Genomic DNA, 20,669 nt, shown 5'->3' with positions numbered 1-20,669 from the left:
GGAGCGCCTGCTCTATGACTGATATGTTGTCTTTTTAGCCATCCTGCTGTGGACGCAGGCACTGCAGCCAGTCAGTCGTACTTTTGGTCACGTGACCGTGGCAAGGATGTTTTTGATCCACCAGGGGTGGTGGCAGAACATAGTCCAAGGCAGAGTTCCCCTTTGGGGAAACACATCTCGTCCACGAGTCACTAGTGTGCAGCGACTCCGGTACGCTTATGCTTATTCTCTAAGGGCGAAGGTAGAGTGTTGCTTTAAGCATTGTTTACCTTCGGGTGAACTTTCCTCCCCCCAGGGGAGGTAGCTCCCGTTCTGGAGCGGATTCTGGTAGACGTTCCTCTTCAGAAGATCGTCGGGTGGTGGAGTTACTGACCCCTCGCCATCCTGGGTGTGCTCCTCCTTGTGCTGTCAGGAGACGTCTCTTTGAGCCCGCTGGCTCTAGTCACGTTGACCCTTTTGGGTCTCGAGACGGCCGTGCATTGGGCTTGCAAGAGCAAGGACCTTCAGTTTCTCGTCACATTGAGCCTTCGGGCTCTCGTGACACTGCAAGGACCTTTAGGCCCTTGTTGCGCAGAACTTTCAGGTTCCAGTTACATAGAGCCTTTGAACTCTCGCAATGGCGGTTACATTGAGCCTTTGGGCTCTCGTGCCAAAAGTCGCGCGAAAACCTTGGTTTCTCGGGACAGGGAGATTTCGGTCTCCCCTTTTACCCTTATGGGTTCTCGCAACAGTGGTTACGCTAAGCCTTCGGGCTCTCGCTCCGGACGTTACGTCAAGCCTTCAAGCTCTTGTAACTGGGAGTCCTTGGTCTCCCATCCCGTAGATCCTTCGGGTTCTCGCAACACTGGTTTCGTTGATCCTTCGGGCTTTCATGACCTGCGTCACGGTGAACCTGTCGGTTTTTGTGACTTATGTTGTGTAGAGTGTTGACTCATAACAAGAGTTTTCGGACTCATCGTGTTGAGCCTTCGGGCTCTCATGACTGGCGTTACGCTGAGCCTTCGGGCTGTTGTCTTGCCGGCTATGCTGAGCCCCCGGGTCCTCATCTCGCGAAGCTTGTGGTTTCATGTGACGCGTTTCTTAACGGATCCCATCTTCCGTCAGGATTGGGTGATATAGTTCCTCTGGGTTCTTGTGACAACAATTCCCTTGGGTCGCTCGACCTGGAGCCTTCACGTTCTATGGTAGCACCTCCCCCAGGTTTCTATCCCCTTGCTCCTGCTCGGTCTCTTGCTGCGTCGCATGGCGTGGCAGTGTCACGCGATAGAATAGGTTTGTGCAGTTTTCCATCCTCGCAAGATGTTTCGTCCCGCTCCTGTGGTTTTTTCATCCTCGGACGAGATACCGTCGACTTTTTGGCTGCAGGTCTCCCTTTCCAAGGTAAACCTTCTGCCAGGAGAGATTCCCATCAATCTCTCCAGTCTTGTGGGCCTACTCCTGCTCCAAGACGGTTGTCGCCCACACAACAACCGCCAGATTCTCCCCCGAAGGGAAGGCCTGTTCTGGTTTTGCTTGCAGGTAAGAGGGCTAAGATTCCTGCAGAGGTTTCTTATCCCAGGGTTCTGTTTCGCCACATGGCTGCAAGCATTATTTATCGTGATGGGGAAAGCAGTGACGAGGGCCAATCTCTGTTCCCATTCCCTGGGTGGCACTTCCAGAATTCTCTTGTTGCCTCCTCTCATCCCGAGTTCCTTTCCTGCTGACCCCAGAAGGAGCTCAGGAGACTCAACCTAGGCTGAGCCTTCACGCAAGGAGAACCCCATCGCTCCTTGCAAAAGGACACAGGAAGAGAGCGCGCCGGAACTTCAGGGGATTCCCCTGCAGTTCAAGATCCTTCAATCTAAACCCAAAGGAAGGAGGAAGAGGATAAGACCATCTCCTCCTAAGGAAGACAGGACATCCTTTATGGACTCATTCCGCCTTACTTCCGTCGAGGTAGTGCCTCCCCCAGGTTTCTATCCCCTTGCTCCTGCTCGGTCTCTTGCTGCGTCGCATGGCGTGGCAGTGTCACGCGATAGAATAGGTTTGTGCAGTTTTCCATCCTCGCAAGATGTTTCGTCCCGCTCCTGTGGTTTTTTCATCCTCGGACGAGATACCGTCGACTTTTTGGCTGCAGGTCTCCCTTTCCAAGGTAAACCTTCTGCCAGGAGAGATTCCCATCAATCTCTCCAGTCTTGTGGGCCTACTCCTGCTCCAAGACGGTTGTCGCCCACACAACAACCGCCAGATTCTCCCCCGAAGGGAAGGCCTGTTCTGGTTTTGCCTGCAGGTAAGAGGGCTAAGATTCCTGCAGAGGTTTCTTATCCCAGGGTTCTGTTTCGCCACATGGCTGCAAGCATTATTTATCGTGATGGGGAAAGCAGTGACGAGGGCCAATCTCTGTTCCCATTCCCTGGGTGGCACTTCCAGAATTCTCTTGTTGCCTCCTCTCATCCCGAGTTCCTTTCCTGCTGACCCCAGAAGGAGCTCAGGAGACTCAACCTAGGCTGAGCCTTCACGCAAGGAGAACCCCATCGCTCCTTGCAAAAGGACACAGGAAGAGAGCGCGCCGGAACTTCAGGGGATTCCCCTGCAGTTCAAGATCCTTCAATCTAAACCCAAAGGAAGGAGGAAGAGGATAAGACCATCTCCTCCTAAGGAAGACAGGACATCCTTTATGGACTCATTCCGCCTTACTTCCGTCGAGGTAGTGCCTCCCCCAGGTTTCTATCCCCTTGCTCCTGCTCGGTCTCTTGCTGCGTCGCATGGCGTGGCAGTGTCACGCGATAGAATAGGTTTGTGCAGTTTTCCATCCTCGCAAGATGTTTCGTCCCGCTCCTGTGGTTTTTTCATCCTCGGACGAGATACCGTCGACTTTTTGGCTGCAGGTCTCCCTTTCCAAGGTAAACCTTCTGCCAGGAGAGATTCCCATCAATCTCTCCAGTCTTGTGGGCCTACTCCTGCTCCAAGACGGTTGTCGCCCACACAACAACCGCCAGATTCTCCCCCGAAGGGAAGGCCTGTTCTGGTTTTGCCTGCAGGTAAGAGGGCTAAGATTCCTGCAGAGGTTTCTTATCCCAGGGTTCTGTTTCGCCACATGGCTGCAAGCATTATTTATCGTGATGGGGAAAGCAGTGACGAGGGCCAATCTCTGTTCCCATTCCCTGGGTGGCACTTCCAGAATTCTCTTGTTGCCTCCTCTCATCCCGAGTTCCTTTCCTGCTGACCCCAGAAGGAGCTCAGGAGACTCAACCTAGGCTGAGCCTTCACGCAAGGAGAACCCCATCGCTCCTTGCAAAAGGACACAGGAAGAGAGCGCGCCGGAACTTCAGGGGATTCCCCTGCAGTTCAAGATCCTTCAATCTAAACCCAAAGGAAGGAGGAAGAGGATAAGACCATCTCCTCCTAAGGAAGACAGGACATCCTTTATGGACTCATTCCGCCTTACTTCCGTCGAGGTAGTGCCAAGGGAGGCACACAGTTCAACGCAGTGTGGCGTGGATCCTCCTGCAGAATCCCATCTCTCCCGCAGGACAGTGAAAGCCTACACTGATGGAGGAACTTCTGCCCCAGTACAGAAAGCCAAAGGATTTGTTTACCCTCACCAAATTCTTGGCCAGACCTCCCCTGCCTTATCCCGAGAGGCAGAGGGAGCTCCATTCGAATACGTCCATGAGGGTTGCCCTATCTACGGCCTTTCCTGATGACAATTTTGACCCACTCCTTACTCCTATGGATGAGAGCTTGGGAGTGGATGAGCAGAACGATCTTGGGGACTACATTTTGCCAGCTACCGCTAGCCCTAGAATGACAAAGGCTGAATGGAGGGAGACTGAGCACGTCTTTTGGCAGGTTTTAGCCTGCATTCGTTCCGTCAATGGGCTGCCAGATCCATCAGCAGCCCCTCTTGAAGGAAAAGACATGGTTCTCAAGCAGTTTGATGGCACCCAGAGACACCTAGGACCAGTGCAGCTTTGCCGTGGTCAGTGGTTGAAGAGTGCAAAATAGAAGGCTGTCTCAGGCAACAGGTTTGTCTTCCTCCCTCCATGCCAGTACCTCCGGTAAACTCCTCCTGCCGCCTTATGTGCTGCAGAAGAGGTATTATGAAATCCTCATTGAGCCTCTGGATCACTCGATAGAGGCACTCTTGAAGAGCATGTCCTTTGAGAAGCTAGTGGGTTTACCAGTCTCATTCTCAGCCTTCGAGATTATCAACCAAGAGTATGCTAAGTATGCCATGCAGGCTACTTCGTGGCTCTACTTTTGGTTGGGTCCTTTTGAACAACTGATCCAGTCCCAGGACTGGTCTCGGGAGTCCACACTCTCATAACGAAAGAATGCCTTGTTGAAGCATTTGTGACAGGCAAGAGGGCTCTCAAACTTGGGGAAATTGCTCCCCCAGTTCAAATCTAAATTTCTCTATCTCATCTTTTTCTCCTTCCGAATATTACTTCAACTTTTTTTATTTTATCAATTTTCTTTAGTGTTGCTGTTCCAACTCTGAGTAATATTTCAAAATTTCATTTGTATATATATATATATATATATATATATATATATATATATATATATATATATATATATATATATATATATATATATATATATATATATAATTTGTTTTTGTTTTTAATGGCATGGATGTTTTTACATCTGTTATTGTCCAAACATCCTTTATTACTGCCTGCTTCGATGAATGGGAGGAGGTATCATGGTTGGGAGGTATTTGCTTTCAATGCGATATGTGAGAGTATTGGATGATCTCAGCCATCCCAAAGATGGTTTGAACCTTTTTGGCAGAACTATTCTCAAGGGTTGGGTCTTCTGGTCAGAAGCCCATCATAACAGATATGGGGAAGATGATTCCATAGTTTCTTTTTCTCAGTCTTAACATGCGGATTCAACTTACACCTGTCTCTATACAGTGGAACCTCTACATACGAATTTAATCCGTTCCAGAACCAACTTCGGATGTAGAAAATGTTCGGTTGTCGAAACGAATTTTCCCTTAAGAATACATTGAAATAGGATTAATCCGTGGTTGAGCCCAAAAACCTATGATAACTTCTTAATAAACTACTACACATAATTTTCCTATGAGAATAATGAACACTAAATTAGATAATAGACATGTAAATAAGAAGAATAGACATGTAAATAAGAAGAATTAGCAAAAAATGATAAATAAGAAACGGGTTTTTAGCGTCACTTTACCTTAGAAACTCCAGCGCAGGTGTTGTTAGTCTTGCTACGCAGAGAGGAGACGGACGGGCGGCGAGGAGGTAGAGAAGTTAACTACGATAAACGTACACTACCGTAACTTATTCTAACTTACACTAAGTGAACTTTAACATAACTTAGCTTTTTTTTTTTTATAATTTATATTTTTTTTTTTTACATTTTCTTTTTTTCTTTTTGATGATTAATTTTAATCACTTTCACTCTCTACACTTAAAATTGATTGAATTTTTTTCTCTTCACTCTTTCCTGTTTTCTTTGAACCACTTCCTTCCTCTTCATCACGAGTTCGCTTCGTAGTTTTTTTAAAGAAGCTATCGATAGAAAGTTGCTTGGTACAGCTTTTCAGAATGTTTCGAAAATAAGTTAGGGAAACATCATCAAACTGCGCAGCTACACGACAAACCTGCAATTTCTTTGGATGGTATTTGTCGATGAAGTCGACCACGTCTTGATATTTTCCTAACACCTCTTTTATTTGCGCGGAACTTATTGCAAGTTCACTCATACGGACGCCACGCTCATGCTTTTCAATAATTCCTTGCTTTACTTCTAAAGAAAGCATTCCCTTATTCCTTTTCTCACCACTACCACTACCACTTGCGAAACTAAGCCTTTTAGGACCCATGATTTTCGTAAAATACCGTAAAAGGATGAATGTAAAAAATCACGATTAAAACACAATTAATAGCAGAACGCACAGGGCACAACCACATAAAGCCAACGAGAACAGAGGACTGACCCAAGCCACGCTAATTGAGGGTCCCTCCGAGGTTGAAGTGCTGCTTTCTATTGGCGGAAATAAAAAACACATCAGGCGCTATGAGCACCGACTACGCATACGAGTATTGCTTACTTCGGGTGTCGAAAAAAAAATTCGGGTGTAGAGTAGGAACGTGTTCGAATTGTACTTCGCGTGTCGAAAAATTCGGATACAACCGGTACGACGAAAATTGCTACTTCGTGTGTCGAAATAAAATTCGGGTGTAGAGTCAAAAATTTGCTCGAATTTTACTTCGGATGTTGGAAAATTCGGATGTAGATACGTTCGTGTGTAGAGGTTCCACTGTATCTGTTTTGATGCTATCATTCAGGTAGGGTATGGCATGGACTCATCTGGGAAGTATACTCGCATTGTGCCAATAGTGGGAAGTGCAAATTTTCTTTCAAACATGTTATGCCTTAATATTCTCAAGCAGGTGAATCAAACAAATACAAACTAAATATGGCCCTTTCTTTCTTATGGATTCTGCTGACAACAACCCCCCCCCCCTCTATATGCTGACTCATCCCCGACACTGTTGATGACTTCTGCTAGTATAATTAAGGAAAATTTTGTTGACCGCTCTTCAAATGCTCTGAAACTAGATGGAAATGTAAGGAAATTAAAGGTCATCCACAAATGTGACATACCAATAAATTGCCATTATGAAGCATTGTGGACGACTTTTAAACCTTATAGTAGAATTCATGAAATAAGGATGAATTTCAAAGAAAGTATTGAGAAATGGGAAGCATGGATCTCTTTCATTAATCATTAGGAAGCTTTCAAGGCAGTGTGTGAGATTTCCAAAATAAAGATTGATAATTGGGAGATTCCCGGAGCGCTATGCAATGCAGCTCCTGGAAACCTGGATGTATATTTCCCCAGTGACTGGTGTCAGAGTGACCTAAGCCATCAATATGGCTAATTGCAACATCTAAGGCAGAATAATTTAATTACTTTAAATGTAGTAAGATAATACAAAGGAAAGTGGGTACCATGGAGCATGGAAACATTTCTAGATTTGGCAAGAAATCAATCTTAATTAATGCTAGATCTAAAACACAATGTTTTTATGTTAAATAATGTAAAAATTGAAAGAGATCTTAGGGTGGATATCAAACTGCATTTGAATTTTAGCTAAAGAAGAGCAGTCATTTTTTACAAAGACCTATATGATTTTAGCAAGGATGAAATCTTAGATTTGTGCACAAAAGAAATATGGAAGGTTCCTAAGATTCCAAGAACTAATGATTATTTTCATTTCTGAAGACCATGATGTACCCTCTCATTTATACATTGAAATGAGAGAATACCAGTTTTCTCGTATGTACAGAAATTATTTCAGTGCTTTAATTCTTTCAGATTTGGTCATCCATCTAGGATATGTAAAAATGTAAATATCTGGGACAATTGTTCTGATCCTGAGCATGGACCCTGCACTAATATTGCTAGGCGCACTAATTGTAGCCAGGATCACAAGCTCACCAACAGGAAATGTCCTCAACATCAAACAGAAGAATTGAATTCAATTCAACTCAAACAGAAGATGCAGCTGTTCAAAAGTCAGATGTAAAGCATATCACTGTGGGATATGCTAGGTGAATTCTAACCAAAACCAAGAGTTACGCCAAGGCCTTAAAATCTAAGGATGCAGGACATCCATGAAAAATTGCAATACAAGTAAGAGCAGGTAATGTAAAGCATTCTATTGCTGAATTACCGCCTATGGCTATTACCAAGCCTCGTAATTTAGATTCTGTGCCTCTTGTTAAAAAGGCACCACCTCCTTCCTTTAGGTCTGCCACACCTCAGACGAACAGCCCAAGGCTCTCGTCTCAGGCAGCATCTAAGGAAGGTATCTTATGCTAGAGAGCTACCAAATGTACCTGTCATGGTGAATACATAACCCTAATAGCTCTCTATCTTTCAGTCGAAAAAGAGGGAGACCACCATCCCTCTCCCCTCCTATAAGAAATACAATAATTCCTATAGCAATTAAGTAGGATATTCTTTCTGACAAAGATAGTGAAATTTAAAAAAATTTTAATATATAAAAAATAAATGTCAAGGTACACCATCCCTCTCGACATATGAATAAGGCTGCTAAGAAAAGGGATTTTGACGTAGGAAAAATCTATTTCTGGGCGAAGGCCTGTGCCGCCCAGTGAATAAGCTCCATTTAGCACTTATTCTTAGGTAATTTACTGCTAAATATACCAGAGAAAAAATGTAAAGGAGTGCTAGGTTAACTAGCTCGCTCACCTATTGGTGTCGGTATAAAATTGGGCGTATATTCCAGAGGTCCCGCACTATTTAGATTAATCCACGACAGAGAACCCCAATAGAGGAGAGCCGTTCAACCTCACTCGGTACTACTACAATGCATCCGCTCAGAACCCAACTCCTTAGCACCCAAAGTTTGGGGACTCCAAGGGAGAGGAGCTGGGAGGGTTCACTGGGCGGCACAGGTCCTTCGCCCAGAAATAGATTTTTCCTACGTCAAAATCCCTTTTCTGGGCTCGAACCTGTGCCGCCCAGTGAATCTACGTCAAAATCCCTTTTCTGGGCTCGAACCTGTGCCGCCCAGTGAATCTATACAAGAGAAAAATGTCACCAAACTTGCAAAATAAAGGAAAAAACATAAGCGTAAGAGAAATACAGGATGCTTTAATCAGAGATGAGTACCAAAAAACAATTATAAGGGTATCTTAAATATGAACATAAATCCAATAAGGTAGGTATAATAATGCCGTGAGTGATAATATATACAGATACTCAGGAGCATAAAATTTACAAATATAATAACAGTATTCAGGTGCGAGACCAACGAATACAATAGGGTATAAATGAGGCAGGTAAGAGGGAGAGATAAAGATTCAAGGCATTAACCTGTGAGTTACTCGTGAGTAACTACGCTCCCTGCGGCTACTGTAGAAAATTTTAGGGCTTCCAAATGTTTAAGGTAGTGTTTCTTGAACACTGACGGTGATTTCCACCCTGTATACCTGGAAAGGTCTGTAAAATTCATGTGGTGAAAGAAGTTCACCGAGGTGGCAACCGCCCTGATATCATGTGCAAGAGGAAAAGAGTCAGGGTTAGCTTGTTTAATAAAATACAAAATTTGTTGCCTGATCCCTTTAATAGTAATGGTACCGCCTTGTTCTCTAACAAATAGAGGCCCCGAGGAGTTAGAGGAGGTCCGGGATAGATAAGACCTAAGAGTAGTGACAGGGCACAGCGACGGATCTTGCGTGAGGGGAACAATTTTCCAGGAGGTCCATCTGTTTTGAGGGTCTTCATTCTTAGCCAAAAAGAATTTGTTAGGAGAAAGAAGGACCTCTCCTGAAGGCAGAAAGTCAATATGACCCGGGTCTCTCGACAAGGCTGCCAATTCAGAAATTCTTGCCCCGGAAGCCAAGCTCACTAGGAAAAGTGTTTTCCTGAGAAGGGGCATGTAATCACAAGAACTGTTAATGGTATCAGAAGCCAATTTGAGTACGTCATTAAGGAACCAGGTCACCGGGGTAGGACGAGTAACCGGTTTCAGTCTGGCACAAGCTTTCGGAATTGAAGCTAACAAAGAGTCGGTTAAGTCTATGTTAAAACCCACTAGGAAGATCTTTTTCAGAGCCGATTTAATAGTGGTGATAGTATTGGCTGCCAGACCTGATTCTAATAAAGATCTAAAGAAAGTGACTGTAAGGTTCAAGTTCATACAGTTCACGTCTGAGTCTATTAAAAATTTTGCCAACTTTTTAACTGCAGAGTCATACTGACGGATGGTGGAATCCCGTTTATCCGATTCTAGGAACAAGGTGTTTTGAGGATCAATATTGGCACCATGCATAGCCGCAAACTTCATAAAGTCCATAAAGTTAGGGCGCTCTGAATGTTTGAGAAAGCGTACACAACGCGTGTTTGTACTATCTGAGACAGAACCGGATTGGGTATCGGGTGAGGGTATAATCTCAACTCCCGCAGGAGAGGATACCAGTTGCTCTTGGGCCAGTTGGGTGCAACCAAGGCTACTTGTCCCTTGAAGGATCTCAGTTTGTCTAGAACTTTCAGCAAAAGATTCACCGGGGGAAAGAGATAAATCTTTTCCCAGTTGTCCCAATTCTGTGACATGGCGTCTGTGGCGTAAGCCTGAGGGTCTAGATTGGGAGCCACATATACTCTCAATTTGTGGTTGGATTCCGTGGCGAAGAGGTCCACTTGGAGACCGGGAACCTGAGAGAGAATCCACCGAAATGACTTTAGATCGAGTGACCATTCCGATTCTAGAGGGGAGGTCCGGGACAGGGCGTCTGCCACTACATTCCGGACTCCCGCCAGGTGGACAGCTGAAAGATGCCAACGGTTCGAGGCTGCTAGGGAGAATATGGCTACTAGAACATGGTTCAGAGGCCCTGACTTTGACCCGCCTCTGTTGAGGCAGCGGACCACCACTTCGCTGTCGAGGACCAGACGAAGGTGTTGTTTCTTGGGAAGAGCGAGACGTTTCAGGGTTAGAAGAACTGCCATGGCCTCTAGCACATTGATGTGAAAATGGCGGAACAAGGGAGTCCAAAGACCTTGAACTTTCTTGAGCTGAGACTAGCCGCCCCAACCTGATAGGGATGCGTCTGTGTGAATGATTAATTCCGGAGGCGGAAATCGAAGGGGAACTGACTTCGACAGACTGTTTGCTCTTGTCCAAGGAAGAAGTCTTTCCCGTAGAATGGGAGGAAGGCGGACTTTCCTGTCCCGGAGCTTCCGGTTCGCCCTCGAACGCCAGACACGATTGATATCTTTCAATTTTGCCTTCAGAAGAAGATCCGTCACTGAGGCAAACTGAAGGGACCCCAGAATCTTCTCTTGGAGTCGTCTGGAACTTACTTTGTCTTTGAGAAAGCGTTTGGTGTTCCTTGCAATCTCTAACCTCTTGGGTCTGGGAAGACACAGAGTATGAGATATAAGATCCCATTGCAGGCCGAGCCATTGGAACTTCGATTTTGGAAGAAGATGGGACTTCTTGAAGTTGATCTGGAAGCCTAGAGATTGAAGATAATGGATGACTTTGTGAGTGGCTTTTAGGCAATTTTGGGAGGTGTCTGACCAAATGAGCCAGTCGTCCAGATAGGCTACTACTTGAATCCCTTGATTCCTGAGTTCCTGAACAGCGACTTCTGCTAGCTTTGTGAAGATCCTTGGGGCAATGTTGAGCCCGAAAGGCATCACCTTGAAGGAGTAACTTTTGTCCCCTAAGCGAAAGCCTAGGTACGGACGGAAGTGTCTCGCTATCGGGACGTGATAGTAGGCGTCTGTAAGATCGATAGAGGTGGTGACGGCCCCACGGGGAAGTAAGGTCCGCACCTGCGAGACGGTAAGCATTTGAAACTTGTCGCATTGAATGGACAAGTTGAGAAGGGATAGATCTAGAATCACTCTTCTCTTGTCTGAATCCTTCTTCGGGACACTGAACAGCCGACCTTGAAACTTCAGATGTTTCGTTTCTTGTATGGCGTTCTTTTGTAAAAGATCCTGGACAAATTCGACCAGGTCCGGAGTGGAATGTTGACGAAATTTGTTCGGAGGAGGAGGTCCTTGAATCCAACTCCACCCTAGTCCCTTGGAGATGATACTGAACGCCCAGGGACTGAACCTCCATTTGTTGCGGAAGGCATAGAGCCTCCCCCCTACCTGCTGCACCTCAGTATTGCTTTGAGGAGTTGCCTCCACGTCCGCCTCGGAAGTTCTTTCCTCTGCGAAAGGCTCTTCCCCTGCCTTTGTTCTGGTTAGAGCCACGGTGGTAGCCTCTACCTCTACCATAACTCTGGGAAGAGCTATGAGCCTCGTAGGACTGGTTAAAGGCAGGGGAAGTGGCGGAGGCACCAGAAAGCTGGCTCTTAGGTAGCAGAACGGTGACATAGTCATCCGAAGGAGCCCGAGAGGTGGAAGGCTGTGCAGGGGCAACAGAAGATGGAGGAAGAGGCAGCCGGAAGTTGGATGAAGCACTCTGTTGTTGCCTGAACTGGGTGGAGGTATATGGTCTAAGCTTCTTCCTACCCCGGGCTTGATAATTTGCGGGGTCATACTTGCGTTTAGGGGTCAAACCCCAACGGGCTTTAAGGCTCTGATTAACCCTAGTGGCCTCCGCCAAGACTTCCTCTACGAGATCCTCGGGGAAGAGATTTGAACCCCAACAGGAGGACCGGATGAGTTTATTAGGTTCATGCCTAATCGTCGCCTCAGCTAGAATATGCTTGCGACATCTGCGTTTAGCAGTAGCGAAGTCATACAAGTCATAATATAAAGACTGTAACGTAGCCTTGTTGAGAGACTTAAAAATACTCTCCGTATCGTAAGTCAAGGCTATCGACTCCGTGGATGTGGCCAGGTTTAGAGTACGGCCCACACGTAGGCGGGAATCATATTCCTGTTTAATGAGGGATTCCGGGAGACGGGGAAGCTTCTCACTAAACAAGACTGAGGCACAGTCTGCTGCAAGCTTGCCGGAGGTAAAGGTGGTATGGACGTTGTCCCAACACTCAATACCTGAGGGAAGAAGGAGGGAGATTGGATCCACCTCTCGGATGGGAGGCAAGGGCTTCTCCTCCAGAGCATATTGAAAGGCAAGCTCTGCCACCTTATTGACGCATGGAGTCAAGGTGGTCTTGTCCATTAAGAACATCGTAAAGGAGCTTTTATAAGGCGTCAGCATGGTGTTAGTGCAGCCGATGTCATTCAAAAATCTGGCCCAAACAGATTGGGCTTGCTCCTTCGGGAAGATGACCGTCTCTTTGGGGACCTTGTCTAATCGGACTAAAGCTTCCTCGGTAAGTCTGGCATAACCATGAAATGGAAATGCCAGACCCGGAGGAAAGAATTCAAAGTCCTCTAGAGGACGAGTGCCAAGGCCCTCCAGAGTCAACATTCCGTCTGAGAACGGGGAATGAAGAGCCATCCACCAGGGGTTGTTCTTGGCAAACGGCGGGAGCTTAGAGGCATCCGGTATGAGAGAGCTTTGGACTCTCTCCGGAGCTCCTTGCTCTAAAGCCCCAATTCTCTGACCGAAGTTAGAGAACATCGTGTCCATCCTCGACTGCATCTCCGAAACCAACTTTGCCTGCATCTCCGACACGATGCGAAGCATAGCTGATTCGGAAAGGCCCGGGCTAGCAGCAGGAGGGGCGGAAGGAACTCCCGGGTCGTGAGACTTAGAGGAGGAACCAGAGGTCTTTGAAGACGGGTTCGTACCATGTTTAGAGCCATGAGAAGTCTTGTGAGGCTTGCGAGCTTTGGGTAAGGTCCTTGAAGTAGACTTATCCTTAGGGGGAACCGGGTATGAACGTTGAGACGAATCACGGTCCCCAGAAAATCCAAGAAAGGAAGAGCGATCAGAAGAAGAAGAAAGAGCGGGGCTGAGGATAGGAATCTCAGCGCCGGACACACCTGCCTCACTTACCACCCTACCTGTATCCGGCTCGTCTAGCAACATTGGTTCGACGTCCAGGTTCATGGAGGCAACATTGTCCTCCAGACCTCCGGGGGCGTCCGATGGATCTTGCTCTGGGTCGATGAGACCCGTTATAGTGGCATCAATGTGGGCAATGATGGGAGCTGCCACATGCCTAGCCACAGCAGCTGAAGACTTGGCGTTGGGGTAAACCATGGTGCAGTAGTCCTCAGATAGGACGTACGGCCGCTTAGACTTTACATTCCGGGCAAACCCACCAACCCACACCTTCAGTGTGCCCCGAGCCGCAGACTTTTGCTCCGGGGATGCCTGAAATAATAGTGGGAATTATAAAAGGGAGACTCCCAATGGTCCTTCAAGACCATAGATATCTTACTAATAGTAAATAAAATAAGAAGGCAATATAGCCAACGGGACTCACCGAGTCAGATCCAAGGGTAGTGATGAGGTCGAAGCAAATCACACTGTTATCCGGGTGCCATACCACAACGTCTTCCAGTTGAACCCCACAAGGGGCGTGAGATCGGCAGACGGAGTGGCCACAAGGCTGGTGCAAAACAGCTGCACAGGCCGGCGTCAGACAATGCACCATCTGTAAAAAGAATAGTATATGAGAAACTGTAATTCTCTTAAGTAGGGGCGGGTCTGGAGGACCCAGGCCTAACATAGGTCTAACACAAGATTAGAGCTTAACTGTACTATTCTTTAAGTGGCCTAACATAGGTCTAACACAAGAATAGAGCTTAACTGTACTATTCTTCTAAGTAGGGGCGGGTCCGGAGGACCCGGGCCTAACATAGGTCTAACACAAGATTAGAGCTTAACTGTACTATTCTTTAAGTAGGGGCGGGTCCGGAGGACCCGGGCCTAACATAGGTCTAACACAAGATTAGAGCTTAACTGTACTTTTTTTTTTTTTTTTTTTTTTTTTAAATAGGGGCGGGTCCGGAGGACCCGGGCCTAACATAGGTCTAACGCAAGGTTAGAGCTTAACTGTAATATGCTTACATAGGGGCGGGACCGGAGGTCCCGGGCCTAAACATAAGTCTAACTTGAAACTAAAGTATAGCCATCCATTCCGGTCAAGCCGGGAGCATAAAAAAGGATGCAATAACAAGGAATTAAGACACATAGTGTCTGATTTCCCGGGGTGGGGTAAACCCCGGGCCGGGAAATAAAGGTATATTCAATACCAATTCCTTTAGGGACTCCGGGGTAGTGATCTGTCATATATAATCATCATAGGAAATGTTATAAAATAATAGGGGGGCGGAACTGTAACTAAGAACTGCCAATCGAACCCGGAGGGTTTCGTATAACATAAGCCAGAATGAAAAGTGAATATAAAATAAGGTGCACCGGGATCCAACTCTGTTGACCGGTGGCCAACCAGACTAGACAGAGACGAAACCGCCGGGCCACCCGGAGGACAAAGTCCATAAACACTTAACTACCCCCTCTAAAAGGAGGGAAGGCAACGGTCCCTTAGTGGAGGGGGGAGAAGCCTAGTCTCCCACCTAGCTAGAGGGGAAGCGTGGGGGAGGATCACGTGATACGAGGCAGCAGGGCTACCAACTGACGATCCCCAACCAGACAGATCAAACGGAGTAATGGCACAAATATTCATTATAATAATAGCGTTAAATATATGAATAAACACATAGAAAATTTTTGGGCAAGGCATGCAACATAAATAATTAAATCACAAAAGACACACCTGATGGCTAAAATAACATTGCCGCCTTAGCACGGTCGGCAGCCATAGCGATACGTAAATGATATCGGCCCAAAAATTGAACCACGAGGATTCTAAACGCTAAATAATGAATATTCACAATAACAAATAATATTTGATAATAAAAATAATACACATAGTAACACCGCAAGTGAAAATTAAAAGCTCTCAAAAACAGGAGTACCAACTGTAGTGAAATCAAGCAAGATCGGTATGAACGAAGAGAATAAACTCCTATAATATAAATATTAAACGATCTAGGTTGCTCAAAACACAGTAAAACCCAGCTTGGTACTTAACTTAGACGGTGTCTCCTGGGAAACCGACGAAGAAGCCATAATTCACTAGAAAATATCCAAAATTCGAGAGCACCAGAAAAATGCGGGTTACTGCACAAGTCGTGCTAAAAGGAGTAGGGTTCTGAGCGGATGCATTGTAGTAGTACCGAGTGAGGTTGAACGGCTCTCCTCTATTGGGGTTCTCTGTCGTGGATTAATCTAAATAGTGCGGGACCTCTGGAATATACGCCCAATTTTATACCGACACCAATAGGTGAGCGAGCTTGTTAACCTAGCACTCCTTTACATTTTTTCTCTGGTATATTTAGCAGTAAATTACCTAAGAATAAGTGCTAAATGGAGCTTATTCACTGGGCGGCACAGGTTCGAGCCCAGAAAAACCTTAAACCAAGCTTAGCAAATGCTACTTTTTCAAAGAGAGTATCAGACTCATATCAATTTTAAAAAACTCTGATAGGAAGACCTAAGGAATCTTCCTAAAATTAAACTTTTATTTTCTCTTCAATTTCATAGTAGAACTGTCAAGGTCTCAGGGCTAAATATGAAGTACCTAAGCTCCTCATTCACAAGCACTCCCCCATAATTGTATATCTACAGGAGAGCAAGCTGTCCTTGCAAATATATCAGGTACAGGACACTATATAATCAATGAGTAGGGAGACATGGCGGAAGTCTTATATATGTTCGTTGAGATGTTCCCCTCTGCAGGCAAAGATTGTATAACTCCCTCAATCTTACTGTGAAATTTGAATGGTAGACTTCCTTTGTGGAGCGATGTTTCAGCAAACATAAGGGGCAATATTATTTCATTAATTGCAGAAAATGAAGATATGGGACTCCTTAATACAGGAGAGCCCACACACTTTCATGTTCAGACAGGTACCCTATCATGCATCGACCTTCCAGTTGCAAACTCTTAACTGCCTTCTCGATTTTGAATGGAGAACGTTTGATGATTGGCATACTAGTGATCATGCTCCAATTATAAATACGAACAATGATCCACCCTTACAGAGATCGCCATGATGGAACCTTGACAAGGCAGACTGGAATAAATTTTTGGGGTTAAGTTAAATTGAAGGGAATGCAGAACAATTTGAAAGTGTAGATGATGGCATAGACTTACTGAATGGAACTGTACATACAGCAGGAGTCAATTCAATTCCACAGACCATAAGGTTATTCAAATAATGACTAGTCCCATGATGGTCTTTAAAATTAACTGCTTTGCACTGAGCCATAAGAAATTTTTTTACTTGATTGCATAGATGCTGTACAGAAAATTTTATATTCAAAAAATGTAGAGCATAGTTGCATCATGCAATGAAAGAAGTTAGGCACCAATCTTGGGCATCTTTTATTTCCTCAGTCAACAGTAGAACACCACCATCTTCTGTATGGAGGAAAATAAAAATATCAGGCAAATATACCCCAAACCCACCTCCAGTTTTGAAGGTGAACGGTCATTATGTGAGTAAAGCAAATGAGGTTAGCAATGCCCTAGCTGATCATTTCTAAAATGAGTCATGCAAGTGTGAAGCAGCTCCTGGTTACCAGTATAGGAGCATTGAAGAAAAGAAAATGTTAAGTTTTGCAACAGGAAGGGAAGAGTCAAATAATTCTCCTTTTATAGAAAAATGAATTTGATTCCGCACTTAATACTTGTAATGTTACAGCCCCTGGACTCGGAATTCTGTATGCAATGATTAAGCATGTACCTGTTAATACAGTTATTTATTTTAAGCATTATTAACAGAATATGGCTTGAACATAGTCATCCAAGTGTTTTGGAACTAGCCATTATTTTAGCCTTTTCAAAACCCGGTAAGAATAAGTTTTAAACAGAAAACTATTGACCAAACACATTAGAGATTTATTTTCTTTCATTTCGGTAAATAAATTAACAGATCATAACATATTTTTCCTTTTAGTCTAATAGTTATTCATTTACAATTTTATATCAATAAGTATAAATTCAAGTTAAAAAAAAACAATGAACAGTACTTTCTGGTATATGTGAACACACAATGCTACTACTTATACATCTCTAACACATTAGCGATATATTTTTCTTTTATTTCGGTGATTAAATAAAAGATTGTAACATATTTTTCCTTTTAGTCTAATAATTATTTATTTACAATTAATTTTAATCAATAAGTACATATTCAAGTTGAAAAATAATGAACAGTACTTTCGGGTATGTAGGGACGCACAATGCTACTGCGCATCACACACACGTTAGCGATTTATTTTTCTTTCATTTCAATAAATAAATTACAGATCTTAACATATTTTTTTCCTTTTAATCTCTCTCTCTCTCTCTCTCTCTCTCTCTCTCTCTCTCTCTCTCTCTCTCTCTCTCTCTCTCTCTCTCTCTCGTGTGTGTGTGTGTGAGCCTTGCTATACAGACAGAACAGATTTAACAGGAATATTTGTTTCTTTAGAAACTGTCAGATAAATGCGACACAATATAAACTTTTACTTTACTCTCGACCAGTTTCTTATTAAAATTCGTATCGAACAACAACAGAGGAATGAGCTGATGATCCACAGCCATCTACATATGCGATGTAAACAATGATATTGAATATAAATATTGGTAAATGTAACAATTAAGTTTATTTTTCACAATATAAATTTAAATTATATTACTTTTTTGGTACTACATTAAAAACTAAAATTTGTTTGTAAACTTAAATAGATTCTTATTAACCTCTCTCCCGCTCTTAGTCGGGAAATTCCACTTGTGTAACATCAAACATTTTGTGCTAAGAGAATATATCTCAATAATTTTGAACTCGTGTAACTTCGAAATCGGGTTAACAGAACTTGTGTTAACGGGGAGTTAACTGTATAAAAGTTCAATTTTGCTGGGTTCTGGCACACGTAAGTGTGTCTGGAAATGAGAGGGCAGATTCACTGGCAGAGAATGCTGCAGCCGAGTTGCTACCAAGAAGGTATCCCATTCCCTGTAATGATTTATTACCTACAAATAAGAATTTTATTTATAATATTTGGCAACAGCATTGAAATAGTATAGCTGCAAATAAGATGAGAGAAATAAGTAATGTTATATTCCCTTGGAGGTATAACCGGATGCCCCGAAAGTAGAAGACTACTCTTTGTCATTGCCACTTCGGTCACACTTGAATGACACACAGGTTTCTGCTGGCTGGCCAACACCAACATTATGCGATGACAGTTTAATGCCCTGGACAGTGAGGCATTTGTTAATCGAATGCCCCACTTATAGCACAGAAAGAAACTGATATCTGCTGGAGGTGGGGATGGGAGGGGCATCCTTGCCAAGATCAATGGACATGATGTGTCGTACAATGCTAGTGGCATTTTTAGATTTTTTCAGAAGTAAGTCTTCTGGAAGCTATACAACTTTTGTAACATAAAGGCTTTTATGGTTTTAATAGATTTTTTTTTTTCTTTCTTTTTTATAATAAACTATATCGGCGTCAATGATCTTTGATGTCATGATGCCAGAAAACTTCAAATCATTCATTCATTTGGGAGTCCACAAGGAAGTCTTTGGAGACTATCCTATTATCCAGCACTTGGGAAATTGAATTCCTCTCTTAAGTGGTGAACCTTTGGGCCAACATCATTCTGAAGAGGAAGGACACTGTCATAGGGAAGTTCCATAGGCAACTCCCTCAAGCCGAAGTGGCGAGGCTCAGAAACTTCTTTCAAGGGGAGCTCCTTGTTCAATCCTGAGGATGTCGAGCAGGTGGCCGAGAAGTGGAGAAGGTCCAACCAGGATTCTCATCCAGAAAGCCTTACCTTTCTCAGTCACAAAGGAGACCAGCTATCAAACTGCTGACGAAGAGGGCTAGGAATTTAAAAGAGCAGGGGTGCAAGGTGTTTAAGTAGTACTTTCGAGGCAAAATGTATTACATAGAGGTAGGGGTAAGAGGGGATCTGGCCGTGGCCAATCCCACTAGGATGGGCAGTCCTCCCATAAGTCCCCCTTAGGGTAATGCCTGTAAAGCTGCTGGCAGAGGTGGCTGCATCATGGGGCCGAACCTTGAACTCAAGGCGATTCGTCCAGGGTATTGCATCCCATTCACTCTATCTCTCCCTCCACTGACTTGAGTGCCACTTCCATCAAACTCCGAAGTGAAGGGATCCGCACAGGTGTTAGCCCTTCTGGCAGAAGTCCAAACCATGTTGGAGAAAGGATCCTCGACGGGTCCCCAGGCTTTTACAGTCGACACTCATGTGAGAAAGGTGTCTGGAGGCTGGAGACCAGTCATTGACCTTTCAACCCTTAACAGGTTTGTCGAACTGACCCCATTCAGGATGGAGACAGTTAACACACTTCATGTGCACTCTAGACCTGAAGGACGCATGCTTCCAGATCCCAATCCATCCGTCTCCCTGGAAGTATCTAAGATTCATGGTAGACAAGAAGCATTACTAGTTCTAGGTGCTGTGTTTCAGTCTTTCCACAGCACCCCAGGTGTTCACAATGTATCCACTCATGTCATTTTAGGCCCATAGATTTGGCATCCATCACCTATGATACCTGGATGAATGGCTGATTCTGGCAGACTTGGCAGTGACCCTTCTTTGCTGCCAATACTAGCTTCTAAGGTTTTGCCAGGATCTGGGGATCGTGGTAAACCTCGAGAAGTATCATCTGTTCCCCTCTCAGAAACTGGTATATCTGGGCATGCTATTAGACACCACAAGGCACAAAGCATTCCCATCAGACAAAAGGATTCAGAGACTGAGGAAGGTAGCACAGTCCTTGCTTAGACGAGGAGAGCTCTCACCACAGAGCTGGCTGCGGCTGCTCGGTCACCTTCCCTCTCTGGCCTGTCTAGTTGGCACAGCCCTTCCTTAGACGAGAAAACTCCCAGCACAGAGCTGGCTCTGGCTGCTTGGTCACCTCTCCTCTCTGGCCTGTCTAGTTCCCAACAGTCGCCTCAGGATTAGATCTCTCCAGTGGCGTCTAAAATCCCATTGAAATCAATGCACTGATTCCAGGGTTCTTTCAGTCCACATAGGACAGGAGGAACGTTCGGACCTTAAATGGTGGCTGGCAGGCCAAAACCACTGCAAAGGGGTGGATCTTTTTGTTAATTCCCCGTAATTGATCCTCTTTCTGGAGGCGTCAAAAGAAGGGTGGGGATGCGGGGCTCACATACTGCACCTCATCTCTGGCTAATGGTCCAA

General features: G+C 44.8%; 1 protein-coding gene across 2 annotated transcripts in view; it reads left to right on the top strand.

Annotated features, from left to right (window-relative positions):
• The window catches only part of LOC137645932 (structural maintenance of chromosomes protein 5-like), a 208,316-nt gene that overhangs the window by 175,048 nt on the left and 12,599 nt on the right, over positions 1-20,669 (top strand). The window lies entirely within an intron of this gene.

Source organism: Palaemon carinicauda, chromosome 8 (genome assembly GCF_036898095.1).
Source record: "Palaemon carinicauda isolate YSFRI2023 chromosome 8, ASM3689809v2, whole genome shotgun sequence".
In the NCBI taxonomy this organism is placed as follows: domain Eukaryota; kingdom Metazoa; phylum Arthropoda; class Malacostraca; order Decapoda; family Palaemonidae; genus Palaemon; species Palaemon carinicauda.
This window is presented reverse-complemented; position numbering and strand designations above follow the sequence as displayed.